General features: G+C 39.9%; 1 protein-coding gene across 1 annotated transcript in view; it reads left to right on the top strand.

Moving 5' to 3' along the window:
* The first annotated feature begins 1,524 nt into the window (after positions 1-1,524).
* LOC134575653 (prominin-1-A-like) overlaps positions 1,525-19,497 on the top strand; it is a 125,055-nt gene continuing 107,082 nt past the window's right edge. Inside the window, exon 1 of the mRNA XM_063435001.1 lies at positions 1,525-1,845. The gene's annotated coding sequence lies outside the window, so the exon portion shown is untranslated. The remainder of the gene's footprint in view (positions 1,846-19,497) is intronic.

Genomic DNA, 19,497 nt, shown 5'->3' with positions numbered 1-19,497 from the left:
GTAATGCTATATACGGTTTGTTTAATCACATGCGCCCCTCAGTACACTTTATGTTAGATATGTTGCTCTTTACCTTGGGAGTAATATCTGCTCTGCTTCCTCCTCACCTTGTTTATTGTCATGGGAACTTGTTTGATTTGCTTAGTTCTGCTCTGCAGAATATGCTGGCTCTCATTAAATATTAAATAATAATACTCTTAATGCACAAGATTTGTGTAACGCATCGAGCCCACCAGAAATTTCAAAAAGTTATTTAAATGAATCCAATAAACACAAGTCTGTAAAATTAATGCAAAATAAATAAAACCTTGTGGGATGCTGCGCCAAAGATAAGGCGTTTATTCACAGCGTGTAGAGAACGAACCCTTAAATGTTGGTCGCTTGTCAGGGTTTTGTACTAGACTGTGAATTGCCACGAATTTTAATTGAATTTCGAAATGTTAAACCCACGTAGTCAACCTTCCAGTTTGCCATTTTGTGACTATAAATGTGAAATTTGCTTTGAAATTCTCACTGCACTACCCCTGTGCGGTGTGGACAGACAGGAGTCCAAAGCCAGTTAATAAAACAATTCAATGTATTTTCTGATGTCGCTAAATTTCTTCGAGTCTCCCCAGTGTTTAAAGGGGTCTCCATAGGTATCATATCAACACATTTATAATGGGGAGATTTAGGGGCCTGATAAATATGAGGTAAATTATCACTGCTTTCATGAGTCCCCAAATATTGAGACCAAATAAATAATCTGCCTTGCCTAGCATAGTTTATCACACAATGCACCCCACGTTTTAGCTGGTTGCCAGGCAGTGCCCCCCTAAATTCATTGCTCTGCATAGCTGGTCTCCAGGCAATGAGCCTATTCAGATTCTGACTTGCCTGGGATAGCATTTCACACGGTTTTATTTTGTTAGTTTGTTATTGTCGCCTTTGGGGGGGTTATTTCACAGTTCTCTGTACTATTTAGGGGCAGAGGGAAGGTGGGAGCTATATAAAAACGGATTCTGACTTGCCTTGTCAAGTATATGACTCAGTGCTCTGTAGATTTTGTTTCTTTGTTTTTTCTTTTTGTTAATTTGTTGTTGTCGTCTTTGGGGGGTTTATTTCACAGGTCTCTGTACTTTTTAGGTGGGGTGGGGAGGGGTGGGGTGGGGGCTATGATAAACCAAACTCTTACTTGCCTTGTATAGTATATCACTCAGTGCTCTGTAGGTTTTAGGGGTCCCCAGGCAGTGAGACCCCCAAATACTCCCCCCCTTACATTAAAGTTACATTGAAAGCAGCTCTGTCACCCCAACAAATGTGAGCATAAAGTCTTTAAAACCCACATAATGAGTCTGCCCCCAGGAATGCACCCAGAGCCAGGAACACAGTGAGTACAGGCAGGGGGGAGAGGGGGCAGCCATGCACCAAACCCACAAATTATTAACCATGTGTGAGCTGGGAGGCAGCAGACCCTCCTCCAACCTCTCTCAAAGTAAATGCTTTAAGCCGATAGGAAACCCAGCCCCGTGTTACATCCTTCATCTCCACCTCCCTCCCAGGGCCAAGCTAAGGGAGCAGATAGTGAAAGCTACCACTCACACCAGACCTGGGCTGGCTGGCGGGCTGGATCCTGAATAATCTACTAAACAGCACTGATTGCCCAGCGCTGCAAGGGTTAACCACTACACCTGGTCTGGAGTCTGGATGATCTACTAAACAGCACTGAAAGGGTTAACCACCACACCTGTTCTGGAAGCTGAATTATCTACTAAACAGATCTGATTGCCCAGCACTGCAAGGGTTAACCCTCTCCTGCCGGAGTACCATGCTCCCTCTGAACCTGCTATAATACAGGACTGTCCTGTGAGTACCTGTTAACCATTTCCTCCTGTGCTAACCTCCAGTTACGTTATTCCACCTTAATATGCTTTGTTTACCTAATATGCTTATTGTAACTCATGCTGTAAGTTTATCTATTGGCTTATTTTAACCCTTACATTATCAGACGTGCAAGTCCCTTTTAACTCATTCACTCACTGCTGAACGACAGACTCTCCATCCGTCTCAGAATCAGTGTGGTGTGTAAGGAGTTAAATACATTTTAAAACTCGTTACTCTGCCCAGACATCTCCTACACAAATGTATCCTCCACGTCCTATCTACCCTCCCAGCCACCCCTCTGACTTTGTTAAGAAAAATAACTAAAAACACTGTATTTCAACATATTTTCAGTTGTACATATTTTACTACACATTATGTTAGCATCACATTTAAAGGGATGTGTGTGTTTGTTTTTTGTTTTTGTTTTTGTGTGTGTGTGTGTGTGTGTGTGTGTGTGTTAGTTTTGTGTGTGTTCACATTGTCCTTTTCATGAGATGGTAAAATAATGTTTAGTAAAATACACACAATTGAAATGTGTTGAAATTATATAGTGTATAACAAATGCACAGGACACATATAATACAGTGTGATATACACACACACACACTGTATGTTAATACATATTACTGTTACTTATATTTATCTCCTAAAGGCACAAGCTCTGGTGGTTGTTTGTTCTGTTGTAAAGTACTTTTCAATACTCAGTGTAGACATTTATTTATATTTTTTTGTAATAATAGCATAACTGAAGCATCTCATCACAAAGACTGTACATAAAGAGATCCCACAATATGGTCACTGTGACTTCAAAGGGCTTTACAGCAAAGACTAACAATAGGTACTGCGTTTTAATGTGGTTTGCATTGTTGATTCAAACAGTTGAAGAAATGTTGTTGTTGTGTTTTTTATATATTTATATATATAATTATGCATTCATTATATATAGACACACGCACACACACTTTAATCAACTTTGGTCTAACATTGGAAATTCCATGTGGAAAACTAGCCAGAAAATTCCTCTAATTTGTTTCAAAATGTGGCTATCTTAGCCTAGTTTTTTATTTAAAAAAAAAAAAATATTCAGGCCACCATAAATAAATGGCGCAAAGCTTACTGCATCCAATGCACCATAGGTTGTTGGCACCATAAAAGAGTGATAATTGCCCCATTTGCCAAAATTAATTCTAAATCCTCTTATCGCCATCCTATGAGAGTCGTTTACATTTCATAAATCAGTTTTGGTAGAATGCATCCAACCTGTGACCTCACAAAGCACATTTATAGGAAGCGATTAGACATAGTGAATATATCCTGCAATAAATGACGCACAATATTATGTTCAATAGAAATGATCATTTGGTTTTAGTACCTAACTTGGCTCTCCAGGGTCTGTTAATGAAATAGTTGGGAATTCAGAATGAATTTCAAATTTGAGGCCAATACAGACAAACTAAAAACAGAGCAGAGATTATCTACAGTTTAGATAATATGTCCTAAAAATTCACTTTGAATTCCTGACAATTCACATTTTAGTAAATTTCCCTTAATGAGTTGTAGTCATTTGGAAGACATAGTCCGAAATAGATTAACTGAAAAAAAAATCCACTTATATTGAACTGTAGCTTATTTTCTTACAAAACCTGCGTTATCAGCCTCGATTTTTCAGATCATGACATATGCATATAAGTCCCCTCAAGTGTCCCGTTAAAATTTACAGGGTTAGAGCTTTAATTGTAATAACTGTAATTTCTCCAGTATGTGGCCCGTAGCCATTATCAGCCATGTTTGAGATTTACCTGGTATAAATGTACATGGCGGTTAGTTTGGGGTCCATTCTTCAATGGTAACATGATCTCAGTGACTCATTCTTCAAATGTAATATTATATATTAAAAGAATCTTGCAGAACATGGACATTAGTGTCACGAGATCTCCATTGGGACAGTAGAACTGCTGAAGTAACCAATTTATTGGGGGGTGGCTGTCTGGGGTTCAAAACATAGGATTTAAATTTTCGCACATATTAAAAGGTGTTAGGCGGACATATAATTTTGGGTCCCAAATTAAGGGTTAGGCCTGGTCACGGTTTAACGTGAAGGTATAATTTAATGGTCCTTGTTCTCGTACAGCTCTAGATCTGTTTTACAGGATTTCCAAAGAGCAATCCAAAGAAAAAGCAGATATTTCACTAAAATATTGGCAGGTATAGCATACTATTTGCTCTAAAAGTTCAGGAATTCCTGCTTAAAAAGAATTGTTGGGAATCATTATATAGGTTTTCATAGAATTCTCTAGTCATGTAGATATTTCACTTTGTGAATGCCAAATTTAGGTCAAACGTGGCAAGCTGTGACTAAACTGGCCAGCTTGTGTGTTAGATAGTCTAACCTTCCACGGTTTATACTTGGGTGGAATCCTCTCTGGTTTAAACTAAATTCTTCAGAATGTTATCAGGAAAGCGAGATCTTTTAGCACAGTTGTACAAGAAGGATTTGAATAGATTTCTATTAATTACATCTTAATTGGAAACTCTTGCAGAGAGTTCTTTGTTCCCACAGTTCTGTAAACGCCGCTGTATGTTTTTGGTTTTCTCTCAGCAAATTGTGACATTTAGGCTCAACTAGTCCAGCTGTAACGATGGCTAAGTATTTATTTTCCAAATCCACAAATTTGTGGCCTACATTTTGCCATTTGTTTTTTTTGTGTCTTCCACACTGTGCTGTTTAAATTACAAACCTTGTATTATTTTGTTTGTTGGATACAGTGAAGCTAGTGTTTTACACACTTACCAACTCATCAGGACCTCCTGGTGAAGGAGACATAGTCATTTATTTTGCTCTGGGAATGCTTACGTACTCCGTTATCTGCCAAGAAAGGGCTGATAAGCACGTACGCATTCGGACATTCCTTTCATACCGCCATACACACGCGTGTGCCCGTATTAGCTCCTGGATTTTGAATTTATATTAAAAAAATATATAAATAAATAAATTCCAGTTAGCCTTTGTACATTGAACATTTTAGGAATTTGAAGTCAATTTCAAAATCGCATTGTTTTTGGATTTTGGATGTTATTACTTTGAATTTGAAAATTATTTTTAATTCCTACTTTTGTAAATAACCCTAGGCTTGAACCGCCCCTCCCCCAAGCCCCCCTCCCCACCATGTCAATTGACTGTCATACGAGAATGTTAATTTTATTTATTTATTTTTAATCTACCCCAAAAGTGTTAAGCATTTTGCAGTTCCAAACAATACGACTGTTCATGTTTATGGTGATCAGTGGATTCTAACTTAATCCTTGTGAAAACTGTAAATTATTCTAGATTAACAGATGTCACCTATAAGCAGGAAAATAGTCTTGGTTTTGGTTTGCCAGTCAGCAACACACCTGCTGGGAAAATTAAAGCATTCAATGGTTGTAGGGAACTAGGGAGTACACTACAGGGTCTCAACGGGGAAGGTTATTAACTAAAAAGAATTGTAGACAGTATACAAGGAAATTGCAGGGATTTGGCCAATATTACCGAATTGGAAAAATCATCCATCTGAGCTGTTTTCCCAATTCTACTATATTGGATAAAAAGTTGCAGTTACCTTGTCAATTTGACAAATTTTCCGGCTCAGAATAATTCTCAGGAATAAGAAAAATCAATGATTCGCCGCCAGCAATGTACTTCGAAAGCTGAGCCAGAGTGACTTTACTTACAAAGAAGAACCTTGTGTTGCAAAGTACAACAAGGCGACTTTATTGTAGGTATACCCTTGGCAGATGCCTGGGTTAGATACGGTTGTTAAATTATTAAGATCAGGGCACACTCCTTTTATCTTTTATTACTCAGTTGTAAAAGTCACACTTTTCAGCTGAGATATAGGAAACTGTACAGACTGAAAGTCCTTGAGTGAGATTATGTTATCACAGGTAACCGAACGGGGTGAATTCACTAAACACCAAATTGTACTAAATTGGATACAATATTTTGGCTACCAAGTTACGGAATATTTCCGTAAGATCACCTATTTTTGTCCACATTTTGCAATTTTGTTTTCTGCTCACTAAAATGTGATGTGTTATTGAGTAAACCATCTTGTGTTTAAAAATCTATAAAAATAAAAATCCCAGTTCATATAATCCCATTGGTTTGAAGTAATAATATGTGGACGTGGACGCAGCCATATGATTTATAAGTACCACTTCATCCTGTTTTGCAAAGATTTTATTTTAAATGCGGCTTTAGGAAATGGTGGTTTTGGCGTCTGTTGCATATTCTACATTTGTTTATGTAGTTAGCTCAAATGGAAAATGAAAAGCCAAAATATCTGTGATGGAAGCTTAATTGGAAAACGTTCCAGCTTTTTAAATTTTTTTTTTTAGCTTTTACAGTTTTTGCTTTGCCGCAAATCAATATGTACATTCAGTAAAGGTCGAATCCTAGTGATTGAAATATGGAGGACAAGAATTAGCTGATCTAGAACAATTCTCCTACTTGGATCCAGTTACAGCTCGGCTATTGTAGTTTGCCATCTAAATTTCAGTTTGCTATGATACAGAGTTTAGTGAGCACACCATTTTTTAAATCAACCGATTAAGCAAGTCACGATTTAAGAGATAGGAATTGTGAAGAATTATAAAATATTTTCAAAGTTTAGAGCAAAATAGCTGATCTAGAAAAACACCCAAGTTGGAGAATCCTTTAAATTCCGTTAGTTTGGCCCAAAATTGGAATATCCGACTTGCCCTTTGTTCACAATGTCTGTCCCAACATTTCAAATGGACAACAAGTGGCAGTTTAATTCAAGGGGTGTGGCCAGTGGCCGTTCTCAGAGATTTTAGGCGACTTACTAATAATAATTTATAAACTAAAATGTAGTTTATAACAAGAACAATGTGTCTTATTTACAGACTGATTTCTAAACACATTTATTGTAGATTAAAGACACATTACTGGGAGTATTATTGCTGTGGAGCTCTGTTATACACATTACTGGGAGTATTATTACTGTGGAGCTCTGTTATACACTCAGACACATTACTGGGAGTATTATTGCTGAGGAGCTCTGTTATACACTCAGATACATTACTGGGAGTATTATTGCTGTGGAGCTCTGTTATACACTCAGACACATTACTGGGAGTATTATTGCTGTGGAGCCCTGTTATACACTCACACATTACTGGGAGTATTATTGCTGTGGAGCTCTGTTATACACTCAGACACATTACTGGGAGTATTATTGCTGTGGAGCTCTGTTTTACACTCAGACACATTACTGGGAGTATTATTGCTGTGGAGCTCTGTTATACACTCAGACACATTACTGGGAGTATTATTGCTGTGGAGCTCTGTTAAACACTCAGACACATTACTGGGAGTATTATTGCTGTGGAGCTCTGTTATACACTCAGGCACATTACTGGGAGTATTATTGCTGTGGAGCTCTGTTATACACTCACACACATTACTGGGAGTATTATTACTGTGGATCTCTGTGATACACTCAAACACATTACTGGGAGTATTATTACTGTGGAGCTCTGTTATACACTCAGACACATTACTGGGAGTATTATTGCTGTGGGGCTCTGCTATACACTCAGACACATTACTGGGAGTGTTATTGCTGTGGGGCTCTGCTATACACTCAGACACATTACTGGGAGTATTATTACCATGGAGCTCCGTTACACACTCGGACACATTACTGGGAGTATTATTGCTGTGGAGCTCCGTTACACACTCAGACACATTACTGGGAGTATTATTGTTGTGGAGCTCTGTTATACACTCAGACACATTACTGGGAGTATTATTGCTGGGACATGGGAGAGGGACATTAGGATAGAAAAGAGGGACAGAGGGATTTCTGCCCGAAAAAGGGACTGTCCCTCCTAAATAGTGACACTTGGGAGGTAAGTCTTTGTTTTTTTTAAACAGCCTGCTGAGAGCTGGAACGGATAGCTGAATTGGAAGGTATGGTGTAAATCCAGTCACGGTAGGTTTGTTCTGGGTGGAGAATAAAATAAAGCCAGACCACGACCATACAATACGACCCATCCCAAGTAAAACCAGAAATCTGAGTTCTGAGCATTGTACAAAACACTCATATCTTCCCAATATTTATTAACCTAACTGGGTCTAATAATCAGCATAAAGGATGGTCTTAAATACCAAAATCACTGAATTTATGTAAAAAATGTCGTATGAAAATCAGCGAAAACAAAACTCGAACATCGCTATTTCAGCAATCATTATTTGACTCTTGTCCCATTTTAAAATACAGCATTTTATATGTGACTGGCCCTTATTCATGAAATGGACTCTCGTTAGCAAAATGGAGTTTCCATCGTTCGCATGAAATGCATTACAAAAGGCTTTTCATTTAACCATTTCCCAACTAGGTTTAAATTTGGGCTTTCTGGATAGCGGTTACTAAAAACAAAAAATGAATACGTGAAATCACAGAGCACTTTTACAGCAATGTTACTTACAGGAGATGTATTTATTAAACTAATTTGTATTCAAAGGCAGAATAGCAAAATGTAGGCTAAAATAGCCGAGCTGTAACTATAGGTGATTTGGGTAATTTTTCCAGTTCAGCCATTCAGGTCTAGCTTTTGCAATTTAGTTTTAATTTCACTACAATTCAGAGTTTAGTAAAGCAATCCCATAGTTGCAGTTTTATCACAGCTGGGAATACATCTTTTGGCCCTCGCTGTTCTAAAAGTTCTATATATTACCGTAAATTACACATTTCTTAACATATGAATTCAGACAAAACACGGATTGTGAGCTCAGCATTGGTTCTGTGTATCTGCCTGGAGGGACTTGTAACCTACCTTAAAGGATCACTATAGTGTCAGGAAAACAAAGCGGTTTTCCTGACACTATGGTGCCCTGAGGGTGCCCCCACCCTCAGGGTCCCCCTCCCGTGGCGCTGAAGTGGATAAAACCCTTTCAGTTACTTACTTCAATCCAGCACCGGGCTCCCTCGGCGCTGATTACCTCTCCTCCCACTCCCCCGTCCGACGTCAGCGGAGCCGAATGCGCATGCGCGGCAAGTGCCGTGCGCGCATTCAAAGTGTCGATTGGAAAGCATTTCTCAATGCTTTCCTATGGACGCTCTGCGCGATGAATGCAAAATTTGCATCCAGCATCGCAGATGCGCCTCTAGTGGCTGTCCGGAAGACAGCCACTAGAGGTTGGCTTAACCCCAAATGTAAATATAGCAGTTTCTCTGAAACTGCTTTGTTTGCATCTGAAGGGTTAAAACCTGAGGGAACTGGCACCCAGACCACTTCATTGAACTGAAGTGGTCTGGGTGACTATAGTGTCCCTTTAACCTCTTAAGGACACATGACGTGTGTGACACGTCATGATTCCATTTTATTCCAGAAGTTTGGTCCTTAAGGGGTTAAGGTAATGTCAGCAGGTTACCCCTCCCATCTGATAGGAAAGTGGCCTGTAACAAGCAGAAAATGCCTGTTCTGAGAAGGAAATGAAGCCACATTTCACACAATAACTTGCCATGAATAACCCCAAACCTGACGATAAAGGAAATTACATTCATCGAAAAGAAATGTTACGCGAGAACGTTCTATTTTAGTACTCACACTTTGATTTCCTTCCTGCAGGCTGAGAATTCTGAGATTTAGAATCCTAGAGATTGGAGTGATTACAGCTGCCTCTCTTGCTCCGTGATACGAATTACTGTTTTATTAGTGAATTGAAATCCACAGACAGGTGAGACCAAAATAACTGATTTGGAAAAGTTCTTAAATTAGATTGGGCAATTTCTGTCTTTATTTTCCATTAATATTTCATTCAATCTTTTAATCTCTTTATAAAGACATAATGGATCAGCTTTGATAGCAAATCTAATTGTATTTTTTTCTTTTTTTATATCAGCAACTTCCAGGTGTTTAAAATGCATTTGTTAATATATATATTTTTTTTTTACTTGACAATTTACACGTTAGTGAATAAAACGGTCAGTGTTACATCTATGGACATCTTAAACTGCTCGGTTCATTCCTAGTCTTTCTACATGATCCATATAATTTGTTTTATTACCTATGTACATCTTGTTACAAAAAAAAACTAACACTTAAAAAAATACTTAAATTGTTTTTGGAAGCTATACTTGTGTTGTTAGGAATGTTCATACCATCTTTTGGTGCCAGTAGTTTTAAAATAAATGTTAGAAAATGTTTAAAGAATGATAAAGTAATTGTTTTGAGAAACGGTTAAAATAAGTAATAGTTTTGCCATCTCTGTTTAAGGAAACACGTTTGGTGTTCAGATTTTTGATTGACACGGCTGTTAACATCTCATTTAAATTGACCCCAGAATTGTTCATTCTAACTTAGACCTAAACCAAAACTAACATTGTGCACTGAATTTAGCACGATGTCCAAATAAAGGCTAAAATTGATGTGAAGTTGTTAATTCTGCAGGAATTAGTGTAAATACGAATACAATGTCAAAAAGTACTCTTAAATAATCCAGAGTGGTTCTAGTGTTTTTCAAGGGTTATTCTAAGCTCTATAACCACTTCAGCTTGTTTAAATGGTTGAAAGAAATGTAAAGACTTGACCCGTACAGCGTTTCATCATACAGAACTTCTGCCATGAAACTCCATCTGCCAATCAACTGGCTCCAAACAAATATGGACAAGCAATATAATTTTTGGCCACGTTTTTGCCACACATACAATTGGGCCTGAGCTCTTTCTCCTCCCAGGAGAGACTTTAAGGTTTACTCCAAGCACCATAACTACTACAGCAGCTCAGGAGTTCCCTGGCAGCCCCCACTCAATATAAGTAGGTAAACAGATTGCAAATGGTTTGACAGCTAACAGGCACCAGGTCGCTTCCTTCTGTATGGAGCTTCCCTCAGCTCTCCTATGTTAATCCTTCCTGTTCACTGTGTCCCCGCTCATATACTCTCAGACAATGAGCTAAGCCCCATGCGTGGAGGAGGTGACCAGTGCCTGGCATACCCCAGGTAAGTTGTCAAACCACTAACGCTGTAGTGGTTATTGTACTTGGATTGTTCCTTCACTAACCAGTAAACCAGGCTATGTGTAAACTGATAGAAGCCACTGTATGGCTGGTATTTGTTACACCAATTTTAGTTTCCTCAGTGGAACTTTTCCTGTGAGCAGCTAATTATCCCATAACCCTCTGCTGTACACAAGTTTATGCGATAAGCGTTTGTTTCTGGTGTCGGTGGGGATGGTCGGCAGGCAGTCTTGCTAAATAGTGTTGTGAGTGCAGTTTATATATATATATATATATATATATATATATATATATATATATATATATATATATACACACACACACACACTATTTGATCGTTAGAGGAAGTGGTGGAGAAGACTCAGAATAGGTGGACATATGGGGGTTGGATTCTAATAAACTCTAATTAGTGAGGTTTTAAAAAAAAAAAAAAAAAAGTAAATAAAAATTGAGAGAAAAACTAAAACCAAATCTGCATGACTAAATTTACCGTAATTCACACAATACACCAAACATGCTCTGGTGCCTGAATTTGTGTTCATAGCGCTCTCAGATTAATCAGATTAATCAGAACCATAGTACGGTTAGATACGTACATCAGGTAAACTGAAATAGAAATAATAGATACTGTGCAGAAATGTTTGCAGACGTCAACAAGAGAAAGGAAAACTCTAACCCTAACCTACAACAATGCATGTAAATAAAAATTCTAACCCGATCACAAATTATGTATGAATCCCTTGGTTAAAGAACTGTGTCTGAGCACTGCTATGCTGACTTATCGTGTAAACCTTCCTTGATGGATAAATACAAATACATTGTAAAAGAGTTTCTATTGCTGGGGTTTGAAAGCTATTTACTGTCGGGGGATGGGGAGATAACGTTCAATTTGGTACAATGGGCAACGAAACTGTACTTCAATGGTGACTTGAAAATATGCCTAGAGCTGAACTAAAACCTGATTCACCTGATGGGCGAATGGACAAAACAATACCAACCAACCAACCAACCAACATTTCAACTAGACTAAACTTTTAGGGGTGCGGTTGGGGTCGAGGCTGTTCTGAGAGATATTAGCTGACTTACTAATAACAATTTATACAACTAAAATGTAATTTAAAACAAGAACAATGTATCTTATATACACAGACTGATTTCTAAACACATTTATTGTAGTTTACAGACACATTACTGGGAGTATTATTGCTGTGGAGCTCTGTTATACACTCAGACACATTACTGGGAGTATTATTGCTGTGGAGCTCTGTTATAAACTCAGACACATTACTGGGAGTATTATTGCTGTGGAGCTCTGTTATACACTCAGACACATTACTGGGAGTATTATTGCTGTGGAGCTTTGTTATACACTCAGACACATTACTGGGAGTATTATTGCTGTGGAGCTCTGTTATACACTCAGACACATTACTGGGAGTATTATTGCTGTGGAGCTCCGTTATACACTCAGACACATGACTGGGAGTATTATTGCTGTGGAGCTCTGTTATACACTCAGACCCATTACTGGGAGTGTTATTGTTGTGGAGCTCTGTTATACACTCAGACACATGACTGGGAGTATTATTGCTGTGGAGCTCTGTTATACACTCAGACACATTACTGGGAGTATTATTGCTGTGGAGCTCTGTTATACACTCAGACACATTACTGGGAGTATTATTGCTGTGGGGCTCTGTTATACACTCAGACACATTACTGGGAGTATTATTTCTGTGGAGCTCTGTTATACACTCAGACACATTACTGGGAGTATTAATGCTGTGGAGCTCTGTTAAACACTCAGACACATTACTGGGAGTATTATTGCTGTGGAGCTCTGTTATACACTCAGACACATTACTGGGAGTATTATTGCTGTGGAGCTCTGTTATACACTCAGACACATTACTGGGAGTATTATTGCTGTGGAGCTCTGTTAAACACTCAGACACATTACTGGGAGTATTATTGCTGTGGAGCTCTGTTATACACTCAGACCCATTACTGGGAGTGTTATTGTTGTGGAGCTCTGTTATACACTCAGACACATTACTGGGAGTATTATTGCTGTGGGGCTCTGTTATACACTCAGACACATTACTGGGAGTATTATTGCTGTGGAGCTCTGTTATACACTCAGACCCATTACTGGGAGTGTTATTGTTGTGGAGCTCTGTTATACACTCAGACCCATTACTGGGAGTATTATTACTGTGGAGCTCTGTTATACACTCAGACACATTACTGGGAGTATTATTGCTGTGGAGCTCTGTTATACACTCAGACACATTACTGGGAGTATTATTGCTGTGGAGCTCTGTTATACACTCAGACCCATTACTGGGAGTATTATTACTGTGGAGCTCTGTTATACACTCAGACACATTACTGGGAGTATTATTGCTGTGGAGCTCTGTTATACACTCAGACACATTACTGGGAGTATTATTGCTGTGGAGCTCTGTTATACACTCAGACACATTACTGGGAGTATTATTGCTGTGGAGCTCTGTTATACACTCAGACACATTACTGGGAGTATTATTGCTGTGGAGCTTTGTAATACACTCAGACACATTACTGGGAGTATTATTGCTGTGGAGCTCTGTTATACACTCAGACACATTACTGGGAGTATTATTGCTGTGGAGCTCTGTTATACACTCAGACACATTACTGGGAGTATTATTGCTGTGGAGCTCTGTTATACACTCAGACACATTACTGGGAGTATTATTGCTGTAGAGCTCTGTTATACACTCAGACACATTACTGGGAGTATTATTGCTGTGGAGCTCTGTTATACACTCAGACACATTACTGGGAGTGTTATTGCTGTGGAGCTCTGTTAAACACTCAGACACATTACTGGGAGTATTATTGCTGTGGAGCTCTGTTATACACTCAGACACATTACTGGGAGTATTATTGCTGTGGAGCTCTGTTATACACTCAGACCCATTACTGGGAGTGTTATTGTTGTGGAGCTCTGTTATACACTCAGACACATTACTGGGAGTATTATTGCTGTGGAGCTCTGTTATACACTCAGACCCATTACTGGGAGTGTTATTGTTGTGGAGCTCTGTTATACACTCAGACCCATTACTGGGAGTGTTATTGTTGTGGAGCTCTGTTATACACTCAGACCCATTACTGGGAGTATTATTACTGTGGAGCTCTGTTATACACTCAGACACATTACTGGGAGTATTATTGCTGTGGAGCTCTGTTATACACTCAGACACATTACTGGGAGTATTATTGCTGTGGAGCTCTGTTATACACTCAGACCCATTACTGGGAGTGTTATTGTTGTGGAGCTCTGTTATACACTCAGACACATTACTGGGAGTATTATTGCTGTGGGGCTCTGTTATACACTCAGACACATTACTGGGAGTATTATTGCTGTGGAGCTCTGTTATACACTCAGACCCATTACTGGGAGTGTTATTGTTGTGGAGCTCTGTTATACACTCAGACCCATTACTGGGAGTATTATTACTGTGGAGCTCTGTTATACACTCAGACACATTACTGGGAGTATTATTGCTGTGGAGCTTTGTAATACACTCAGACACATTACTGGGAGTATTATTGCTGTGGAGCTCTGTTATACACTCAGACACATTACTGGGAGTATTATTGCTGTGGAGCTCTGTTATACACTCAGACACATTACTGGGAGTATTATTGCTGTGGAGCTTTGTAATACACTCAGACACATTACTGGGAGTATTATTGCTGTGGAGCTCTGTTATACACTCAGACACATTACTGGGAGTATTATTGCTGTGGAGCTCTGTTATACACTCAGACGCATTACTGGGAGTGTTATTGCTGAGGAGCTCTGTTATACACTCAGACACATTACTGGGAGTATTATTGCTGTGGAGCTCTGTTATACACTCAGACACATTACTGGGAGTATTATTGCTGTAGAGCTCTGTTATACACTCAGACACATTACTGGGAGTATTATTGCTGTGGAGCTCTGTTATACACTCAGACACATTACTGGGAGTATTATTGCTGTGGAGCTCTGTTATACACTCAGACACATTACTGGGAGTATTATTGATATGGAGCTCTGTTATACACTCAGACACATTACTGGGAGTATTATTACTGTGGAGCTCTGTTATACACTCAGACACATTACTGGGAGTATTATTGCTGTGGAGCTCTGTTATACACTCAGACACATTACTGGGAGTATTATTGATATGGAGCTCTGTTATACACTCAGACACATTACTGGGAGTATTATTACTGTGGAGCTCTGTTATACACTCAGACACATTACTGGGAGTATTATTACTGTGGAGCTCTGTTATACACTCAGACACATTACTGGGAGTATTATTGCTGTGGAGCTCTGTTAAACACTCAGACACATTACTGGGAGTATTATTGCTGGGGAGCTCTGTTATACATGCAGACTCACCAACAATATGGAGCTCCTAGAAAAAATGCACTTGTGCTCAAAATAGGGACTGTCCCTCCAATACAGGGACACTTGGGAGGTCTGCCATCCATTGTTATGCAGAATTGTAACAGCTACTAAATGTCTCCCAGTGATTAGTTTGTTTCCTATTGCAGATGAAAGGAGAGAGAGGCCGGTGTTTAATTGTTCTCCCAAATTCCTTCTTACAGGATAATAATAGGCAGGGCTATTCTTTAACCCCTTAAGGACACACGACATGTGTGACATGTCATGATTCCCTTTTATTCCAGAAGTTTGGTCCTTAAGGGGTTAAACTCTGAATTTTCATTAATTAAATCTGAATAGAAAAATCAAGGCATAAACAGCTGATCTGGCTCATTCTCGGTCACAGCGACTAGTTGGCTATTTGTGCTTTAATTTGTAATTGGGAATTGAAATTTGATTTTAAATTGGAATAAAATCAAATCAGCTATGTTCCCCAATTCGTCTACTGTGTCCTAAAATTAGACATTTACAATTCACACTTTAGTTAATAACCCTGTAACAGTTAAAAAACTAAAATGTGATATATTATCTGTCTGTGCAGTCTTGTCTCCATTCACCCTGCGTGAGATACATAATGCTATCAAAAAGACGGTTGGTTTGTCTAAGGGGTGAACACGTGTTAGACATAAATAGGACTGCTTATTAAAATTTGAATTGATGAGAACTCAAAGTGAATTCTAAGTGAATTTCAGATTTTTAGGTTAAAATAGACAAAGTTGAATTCAAGTTATTGTACTCTAAGTCTAGACAATTCCAGACATCTGTGGCACCTGGGCAACATTCTTGATAATGGAACTTTCTCAACTAAACAATGCTTTAAATTACCCTGTTTGGGGATGGGGCTTTAACTTGTTCAGTTTAGGGACGGGGCTTTAAATTGCCCTGTTTGGGGACAGGGCTTTAAATTGCCCTGTTTGGGGACGGGGCTTTAACTTGTTCAGTTTAGGGACGGGGCTTTAAATTGCCCTGTTTGGGGATGGGGCTTTAAATTGTTCAGTTTAGGGACGGGGCTTTAAATTGCCCTGTTTGGGGACGGGGCTTTAACTTGTTCAGTTTAGGGACGGGGCTTTAAATTGCCCTGTTTGGGGATGGGGCTTTAACTTGTTCAGTTTAGGGACAAGGCTTTAAATTGTCCTGTTTAGGGACGGGGCTTTAAAATTGTTCAGTTTGGAGACAAAGCTTTAACTTGTTCAGTTTGGAGACGAAGCTTTAACTTGTTCAGTTTGGAGACGAAGCTTTAACTTGTTCAGTTTGGAGACGGGGCTTTAACTTGTTCAGTTTGAGGATGGGGCTTTAACTTGTTCAGTTTGAGGATGGGGCTTTAACTTGTTCAGTTTGAGGATGGGGCTTTAACTTGTTCAGTTTGAGGACGGGGCTTTAACTTGTTCAGTTTGAGGACAAGGCTTTAACTTGTTCAGTTTAAGGACGGGGCTGTAACTTGTTCAGTTTGAGGACGAGGCTTTAACTTGTTCAGTTTGAGGACAAGGCTTTAACTTGTTCAGTTTAAGGACGGGGCTGTAACTTGTTCAGTTTGAGGACGGGGCTGTAACTTGTTCAGTTTGAGGACGGGGCTGTAACTTGTTTAGTTTGAGGACGGGGCTGTAACTTGTTCAGTTTGGAGACGAAGCTTTAACTTGTTCAGTTTGGAGACGACGCTTTAACTTGTTCAGTTTGAGGACGGGGCTTTAACTTGTTCAGTTTGGAGACGGGGCTTTAACTTGTTCAGTTTGGAGACGGGGCTTTAACTTGTTCAGTTTGGAGACGGGGCTTTAACTTGTTCAGTTTGGAGACGGGGCTTTAACTTGTTCAGTTTGGAGACGGGGCTTTAACTTGTTCAGTTTGGAGACGGGGCTTTAACTTGTTCAGTTTGGAGACGGGGCTTTAACTTGTTCAGTTTGGAGACGGGGCTGTAACTTGTTCAGTTTAAGGACGGGGCTGTAACTTGTTCAGTTTAAGGACGGGGCTGTAACTTGTTCAGTTTGAGGACGGGGCTGTAACTTGTTCCGTTTGAGGACGGGGCTGTAACTTGTTCAGTTTGAGGACAAGGCTTTAACTTGTTCAGTTTGAGGACGGGGCTGTAACTTGTTCAGTTTGAGGACGGGGCTGTAACTTGTTCAGTTTGAGGACGGGGCTGTAACTTGTTTAGTTTGAGGACGGGGCTTTAACTTGTTCAGTTTGGAGACGAAGCTTTAACTTGTTCAGTTTGGAGACGAAGCTTTAACTTGTTCAGTTTGGAGACGACGCTTTAACTTGTTCAGTTTGAGGACGGGGCTTTAACTTGTTCAGTTTGGAGACGGGGCTTTAACTTGTTCAGTTTGGAGACGGGGCTTTAACTTGTTCAGTTTGGAGACGGGGCTTTAACTTGTTCAGTTTGGAGACGGGGCTTTAACTTGTTCAGTTTGGAGACGGGGCTTTAACTTGTTCAGTTTGGAGACGGGGCTTTAACTTGTTCAGTTTGGAGACGGGGCTTTAACTTGTTCAGTTTGGAGACGAAGCTTTAACTTGTTCAGTTTGGAGACGGGGCTGTAACTTGTTCAGTTTAAGGACGGGGCTGTAACTTGTTCAGTTTGAGGACGGGGCTGTAACTTGTTCCGTTTGAGGACGGGGCTGTAACTTGTTCAGTTTGAGGACGAGGCTTTAACTTGTTCAGTTTGAGGACAAGGCTTTAACTTGTTCAGTTTAAGGACGGGGCTGTAACTTGTTCAGTTTGAGGACGGGGCTGTAACTTGTTCAGTTTGAGGACGGGGCTGTAACTTGTTCAGTTTGAGGACGGGGCTGTAACTTGTTTAGTTTGAGGACGGGGCTTTAACTTGTTCAGTTTGGAGACGAAGCTTTAACTTGTTCAGTTTGGAGACGAAGCTTTAACTTGTTCAGTTTGAGGACGGGGCTTTAACTTGTTCAGTTTGGAGACGGGGCTTTAACTTGTTCAGTTTGGAGACGGGGCTTTAACTTGTTCAGTTTGGAGACGGGGCTTTAACTTGTTCAGTTTGGAGACGGGGCTTTAACTTGTTCAGTTTGGAGACGAAGCTTTAACTTGTTCAGTTTGGAGACGGGGCTGTAACTTGTTCAGTTTAAGGACGGGGCTGTAACTTGTTCAGTTTGAGGACGGGGCTGTAACTTGTTCCGTTTGAGGACGGGGCTGTAACTTGTTCCGTTTGAGGACGGGGCTGTAACTTGTTCAGTTTGAGGACGAGGCTTTAACTTGTTCACTTTGAGGACGGGGCTTTAACTTGTTCAGTTTGAGGACGAGGCTTTAACTTGTTCACTTTGAGGACGGGGCTTTAACTTGTTCAGTTTGAGGACGAGGCTTTAACTTGTTCAGTTTGAGGACAAGGCTTTAACTTGTTCAGTTTAAGGACGGGGCTGTAACTTGTTCAGTTTGAGGACGGGGCTGTAACTTGTTCAGTTTGAGGACGGGGCTGTAACTTGTTCAGTTTGAGGACGGGGCTGTAACTTGTTCAGTTTGAGGACGGGGCTGTAACTTGTTCAGTTTGAGGACGGGGCTGTAACTTGTTCAGTTTGAGGACGGGGCTGTAACTTGTTCAGTTTGAGGACGGGGCTGTAACTTGTTCAGTTTGAGGACGGGGCTGTAACTTGTTCAGTTTGAGGACGGGGCTGTAACTTGTTCAGTTTGAGGACGGGGCTGTAACTTGTTCAGTTTGAGGACGGGGCTGTAACTTGTTCAGTTTGAGGACGGGGCTTTAACTTGTTCAGTTTGAGGACGGGGCTTTAACTTGTTCAGTTTGGAGACGGGGCTCTAACTTGTTCAGTTTGGAGACGGGGCTCTAACTTGTTCAGTTTGGAGACGGGGCTCTAACTTGTTCAGTTTGGAGACGGGGCTCTAACTTGTTCAGTTTGGAGACGGGGCTCTAACTTGTTCAGTTTGGAGTTTCTATTTAACTACAAGTCTTGTTTTGTTCCTTCCTATCGCTTCCTGTCCAGGATCATCCTGTGTTTATCCCATGTATATTTAAATTACATTACCGCTGCTGGAAGATTGTTCTATGTATCCACAACCTTTTCAGAGAAGTTATAATATCATAAAAAATATATTTCAGCTTCTGGTTTTGAACACCCTTGTGTTTCGGATCACCCCCTCGATTCTCCCCTAC

The sequence above is a fragment of the Pelobates fuscus genome, chromosome 10 (genome assembly GCF_036172605.1).
Source record: "Pelobates fuscus isolate aPelFus1 chromosome 10, aPelFus1.pri, whole genome shotgun sequence".
Lineage (NCBI taxonomy): Eukaryota > Metazoa > Chordata > Amphibia > Anura > Pelobatidae > Pelobates > Pelobates fuscus.
Note: the sequence above shows the minus strand (reverse complement) of the source record. Positions and strands in the feature narration are given on the sequence as shown.